Source organism: Rhinopithecus bieti, unplaced genomic scaffold (assembly GCF_001698545.2).
Source record: "Rhinopithecus bieti isolate Rb0 unplaced genomic scaffold, ASM169854v2 scaffold_2439, whole genome shotgun sequence".
In the NCBI taxonomy this organism is placed as follows: Eukaryota; Metazoa; Chordata; class Mammalia; order Primates; family Cercopithecidae; genus Rhinopithecus; species Rhinopithecus bieti.
In genome coordinates, this window is record NW_016804232.1 from 3,467,478 (window position 1) to 3,473,347 (window position 5,870).

General features: G+C 41.7%; 1 long non-coding RNA gene across 1 annotated transcript in view; it reads left to right on the plus strand.

Annotated features, from left to right (window-relative positions):
• Positions 1 to 5,870, plus strand: part of LOC108526588 (uncharacterized) — an 88,695-nt gene that overhangs the window by 79,881 nt on the left and 2,944 nt on the right. The window contains exon 3 of the long non-coding RNA XR_001884566.1: positions 1,970 to 2,068. This is a non-coding gene — a long non-coding RNA (uncharacterized LOC108526588). The remainder of the gene's footprint in view (positions 1 to 1,969; positions 2,069 to 5,870) is intronic.

A 5,870-nucleotide genomic window follows, 5' to 3' on the forward strand; every position in this document is an offset into this window, starting at 1 on the left:
TTTTAAATAAAAATAATGTTTGTGTATCCCTTTCATTATAAAACCAAAACAGGTTTTGGATAGAAAAATTAAAACATGTAGGCCACAAAGAGAGAAAAAATTATAAGCTCATATTTTACTATGGAAACTTTAACACTTTGATGTATAGCTTCAGAACTCTTTCTGGGATTGTGTATAGGTACATTTCTATTTATAAGATATTTGAAACTTTTTCCTATTTTTTTCATGAAATTTACCTAAACCTCCAATGCTGAAATTAAAAAACCAAACAAACAAAAAAAGCACTAAGGTCCCCTAATGAGACAAAGAGTCAGTCCCTGAGACTAGACACCTTACCCCAAGACTTAGTAAGAGGTGACAGAATCCTCACCCCCCGGCCAGGCACCATCCCAATGCTCCTTCCTTCAGAGTCTGTATAAGCAGAGGAAGGGGGAAGTATTGAGGTTGTTGGCTTTGTAGGTTATTTAGATTTAGAGTAAGAATAATTTTGTGTGTGTCTTTTTGTCTAGTGAGGTGGTCATGCACTTTCCTCTTCAAAGTCAAGTGAGGCAGCTCCAAGGAAATTACTGAAGCATCTTGGGAGTATTTGCAACAAGAAATGACTGGCCTATGCTCCCATTGGATGTCTACTCAGGTGGCGGACTGGCTTGCCTGACTCTGCCTAATTGGAAAAGTAAATGAACCAGAGAGCAGGGTACCAAGAGGGGATGTCAGTGGGGCCGCTTGCATCTGCACAATGGCACTGGCATGTCCGGAAGGCCTGTGCCTCCTGTGTGCTCACGGGGGAACCACAGAAGGTACCAGAGGAGAGATCATCTTGCTCCACTTAGAAGGAGATCCAGGAGGAAAGCCCATGTGATTGTGTATGGCGGAAATTGACAGGGAGTGGAAGGGTGGATCTATCACATCAGGGAAGTGTGCAGTTGGCAGGCATAGTGAGGCTCTGCTAGGAGTTCTTGAAGGGTCTGCATTTGGCTACCCACTCCATAGAGGGCAGTGCTGTCAGCGTGTTTTAACCAGAGCAGCAAAGACTCCAGCAAGGAGATGACTGTGACCATGGCCAAATCATCAAGGAAAAAGACAGTCTCTCTTGTCTCCTCCCCTTAAGAAGAAAAGCAGGCCCTCCCTTCACCTTCCAAATGTCTCAAGCTGACAACCAGGGGGCAGGTGATGACATTGGAGTTGGATTGAGATTGGAAATTTAAAATGGAGAATATTTGATAACTGAAAGTGACTAGAAATATATGGGATCTGATGCTGTTAAAGAAAAAAGGAATGGGACCCAAAAGGCTTTGTGGAAAGCAGTATGTAGAAGGAAAAAAAATCTGATATTAAAGATAACTATTACACAAACATAACAACACACTAGTACTATTATTATACTTGTATTCTTTAGTAAACTGTTTTATATAAAACCTAGCAATGTATAGTGAACACTGACCATGCCTATGTGTATTCATCTAAGACATCATGTTTAATAGTGGAATTGTATTCCATTACATGCGGGTACCACAATTTAGAGGTAGACATTTACAGTGTTTTCATTCTTTTAGGACAAATATCATTATCATTAATATTTGCACACACTCTTAAATAATTCCTTAGGTGACAATCTAGAAATAGAATTGCTAGATCAAAGATACATGTCTAACTATTAACAAAATGCCCAACAATATTATACTAGCTTATGCAACCACCAGCACTAAGAAAGCCTTCTTTTTTTTATGTTTTATTTTTTGACCAGTTAGTTAGATTTCTTTTGTGAACTGTCCCTCACCCCAATCCCATTGTATTTTGTATGAAGCAGGCTGGCTATGCAGAACATATGGCTCTGCACTTCACTAGCCACATATATCTGTAGTCCACGTTTAGTCAACAGGGATATTTGCAAATTCATTGTTGCCCTATGCCTTTCAGAAGCTTGGCCACATAAACAGGAATTCATGGAGGGCTAATCTTTCCCTCACAGATACTTTGAATTTCATTGTTGCATCAAGCCAGCTGATTTGGGAGCTGAGTTCCTGGATAGGCATACCATCCATAGTGTTTTACTAGAGTGAAATCACAGGTGATATCATCATTCTATATTAAGAGAAATTATAAACGTCCACTCTGTGAAATCTGTCACATGTATAGAAAGAGGATACTGTCTTTTTCTTTTCTTTTCTTTTTTTAGATGGAATCATGCTCTGTCACCCAGGCTGGAGTGCAGTGGCACGATCTTGGCTCACTGCAACCTCCACCTCCTGGGTTCAAGCAATTTTCCTGCCTCAGCCTTCCAGGTAGCTGGGATTACAGGTGCACACCACTACACCTGGCTAATTTCTGTATATCTTTTTTAGTAGTGACAGGGTTTCACCGTGTTGACCAGGCTGGACTCGAACTCCTGACCTCAGGTGATCTGCCTGCCTCGGCCTCCCAAAGTGCTGGGATTACAGGCCGGCGTGAGCCACTGCACCCGGCCTACTTCATTTTTTTTATTCAGTCTCCTTTCTATGAGGAGCCCTGGGGAAATTGCCTTTAGTCTCACTGCAAGAAATGGTTGTTCGTTTCCTGAAATAATTTTATTTAATTATATGGATACTATGACACTTTAAAGACATTTTTAGGAAAATCAGGTTTTGGCCCACATTCAGCAAGAGGAAAATATTTCATGGCATACATTCATGTAACTTTTTCATTCTGGCTGAGGGCTACTTTGCTCAACCTTTCCCTTCCTCCCTTCCTCCCTTCCTCCCTTCCTCCCTTCCTCCCTTCCTCCCTTCCTTCCTTCCTTCCTTCCTTCCTTCCTTCCTTCCTTCCTTCCTTCCTTCCTTCCTTTTTTTCCTTTTCTTTCTTTCTTTTCTTTCTTTCTTCTTTCTCTCTCTCTTTCTTCCTTCCTTCCTTCCCTCCCTCTCTCTCTCCTTCCTTCCTTCTTTCCTTTCTTTTGACAGGGTCTTGCTTTGTGGCCCAGGCTAAAGTGCAGTGGCACCAGAAGGGCTCACTGCAGCTCTGACCTCCTGGACTCAGGTGATCCTCCCACCTTAGCATCCTGAGTAGCTGGGACTACAGGCACGTGCCACCACACCCAGCTAATTTTTGTACTTTTTGAACAAGATCATGTCTTTTGCAGGGACATGAATGGAGCTGGAAGCCGTTACCCTTAGCAAACTAACACAGAAACAGAAAACCAAACACCACCTGGTCTCACTTATAAGTGGGAGCAAAGTGATGAGAACACATGGCCGATAAAGGGGAACAGCACATACTGGGGCCTATTGAGAGTCACGGGTGGGAGGCGGGAGAGGATCAGAAAAATAACTAATGGGTACTAGACTTAATACCTGGGTGATGAAATAATCTGTACAACAAACCCCCATGACACACATTTATCTATGTAACAAACATGCACATGTACCCCTGGACTTAAAAGTTTAAAATAAATTTTTTAAAACTTTTTGTAGAGATGAAGTCTCCCTATATTGCGCAGGCTGGTCTCGAACTCCTAAGCTCAAGTGATCCTCCCACCTCAGACTCCCAAGGTGCTGGGAATACAGGCATTCCTGTGCCCGGCCTCATATATTTCCTTTTTTATCTTGAAATACAAACACGTCTTTCTCGTCCTCCTTGAGTCCTCTTTTAAGTAAGTCTGGAATAAATAAATAATATTTATTTTAGGTTGGTACAAAAGTACATTACTTTTAATGACAAAAACCACAATAACTTTTGCACCAATCTAATAATATTAAGTGATCAAAAGATAAATCCCTTAAAAATAAGAAAACTGTTGCGAGGCTGAGGTGGGCCAATCAGGAGGTCAGGAGATCGAGACCATTCTGGCTAACACGGTGAAACACCGTCTCTACTAAAAAATACAAAAAAATTCACTGGGCATGGTGACGGGCGCCTGTAGTCCCAGCTACTTGGGAGGCTGAGGCAAGAGAATGGCGTGAACCTGGGAGGCAGAACTTGCAGTGAGCTGAGATTGTGCCACTGCATTCCAGCCTGGGCTACAGAGCAAAACTCTGTCTCGAAAAAAAAAAAAAAAAAAAGAGAGAAAGAAAAGAAAAGAAAAAGAAAAAGAAAAGGAAACTGGGGCTGAAGTAGCAGGGATCTTCTTTCTAGGCACAGAGGCAGATGGGAGGGCCTGTCAGGAAGAGGGCTAGTAATTGGGGATAAAGACATTTAGATGCCATCACATTTCAGTTTGGGCTTTTTAACTGGAAAGATGCTTTGCTTTGCAGTTCTTTAAAGGAATCACAGGCTTTGTGACAGAGGAGGCGGGGGCTGAAAAATTCCTGTGCGCTGTTTAGCTAGAAAACAACGTGAGGCCCCTGTGAGAAGACGCAGACGGCTGCGTGCTTGGGACCAGCTAGCTCTCAATTCCACATTCCAAAAACAGAATGACTAAGAGTCCCTCAGGCTTTTCCCTACACTGGTCAGGAGGGTCTGAGAGGGGAAGGGCAGGGCGAGAGGCAGGACAGGATCTCGATGGTTATTGGTCAGGGAAAGCTGCGTCTGTGCCTGGAGCACTCCTTGCTCTGTGTTTCTTAGGAAGTGTGGAGGCAAGCACCGGCAAGCACCGACCAGAAGGGGAGGGTGCAGAGCATCACTTTCTCTTTGGCGGTTGTTCATTTTCCGCAGTCCTTGTTTTAGACTATTTCTTCAATTGATGAGTAATTTTGTTTTTTTTTTTTTTATTTTTTTTATTTTAAAATGTTTAACCAACAACTAAAAATCGTATGTATTCAAGGTTACATGACGATTTGCAATACCTATGTATAGTATAATGATTACCACAATCAAGTTAATTAACAGGTCCATCACCACCCACAGTTGCCCTTTGTGTGTGTGTGTGTGTGTGTGTGTATGTGTGTGTGTGTGTGTGTGTGTCTCGAGGACACTTTAAATCTTTTCAAACTTCACCTAAATATACAGTATTATTAACTATAGCCACCATTAGACTTCCAGAACTTATTCATCTTATAACTGAAACTTTGTACCTGTTGACCAACACTTCTCCATTGTCCTCACCACCGGCCTCTGGCAACCACTCTTCTATTCTCTATTTCTACTCTCTTTTCCACATATGAGTGAGATCATGCAGTATTTGTCTTTCCATGTCTCACTGACTTCACTCAATATCATGCTCTCCATGTTTGTCCGTGATGTCAACCAATAGCAGGCTATTTCTTTTTAAGGTTGAATAATATTCCATCAGATATATGTGTGTGTGTGTATATATATACGTACACATACACACACACATATATACATATCATGTTTTCTTTATGCATATTCATCTGTAAACGGACACTTAGGTTGTTTCTATGTCTTGGCTGTTATGAATGCTGCAATGAACATGAATTGAAATACTGATTTCATTTCTTTCGGACATATATTCAGAGACGGTTGGATCATATGGTAGTTCTATTTTTTTTAATTTTTAAAGGAAACTCCATACTGTTTTCCTTAATGGCCGTACCAGTTACATTTCCGTCAACAATGCAAAAGGGTTCAATTTTCTGATAAGAGTGATTTTTAAGGCTGGGCACAGTAGCTCATACCTATAATCCCAGCACTTTGGGAGGTCTCCCAAAGTGCTGGGATTATAGCTGTGAGTCAGGAAGATCTCTTGAGCTCAGGAATTTGAGACCAGTCTGGGTAACATAGGGAGACCTTGTCTCTACTAAAAATTTTTTAAAAAGTAGTCAGACACAGTGGTACACACCTGTAGTCCCAGCTATTTAGGAGGCTGAGGTAGGAGAACCACTTGAGCCCAGAAGTTCATGGCTGCAGTAAGCCATGCTTGTACCACTGCACTCCAGCCTAGGCAACAGAGTGAGACCCTGTCTCAAAAAAAAAAAAAAAAAAAAAAAAAAAAAAGGGAT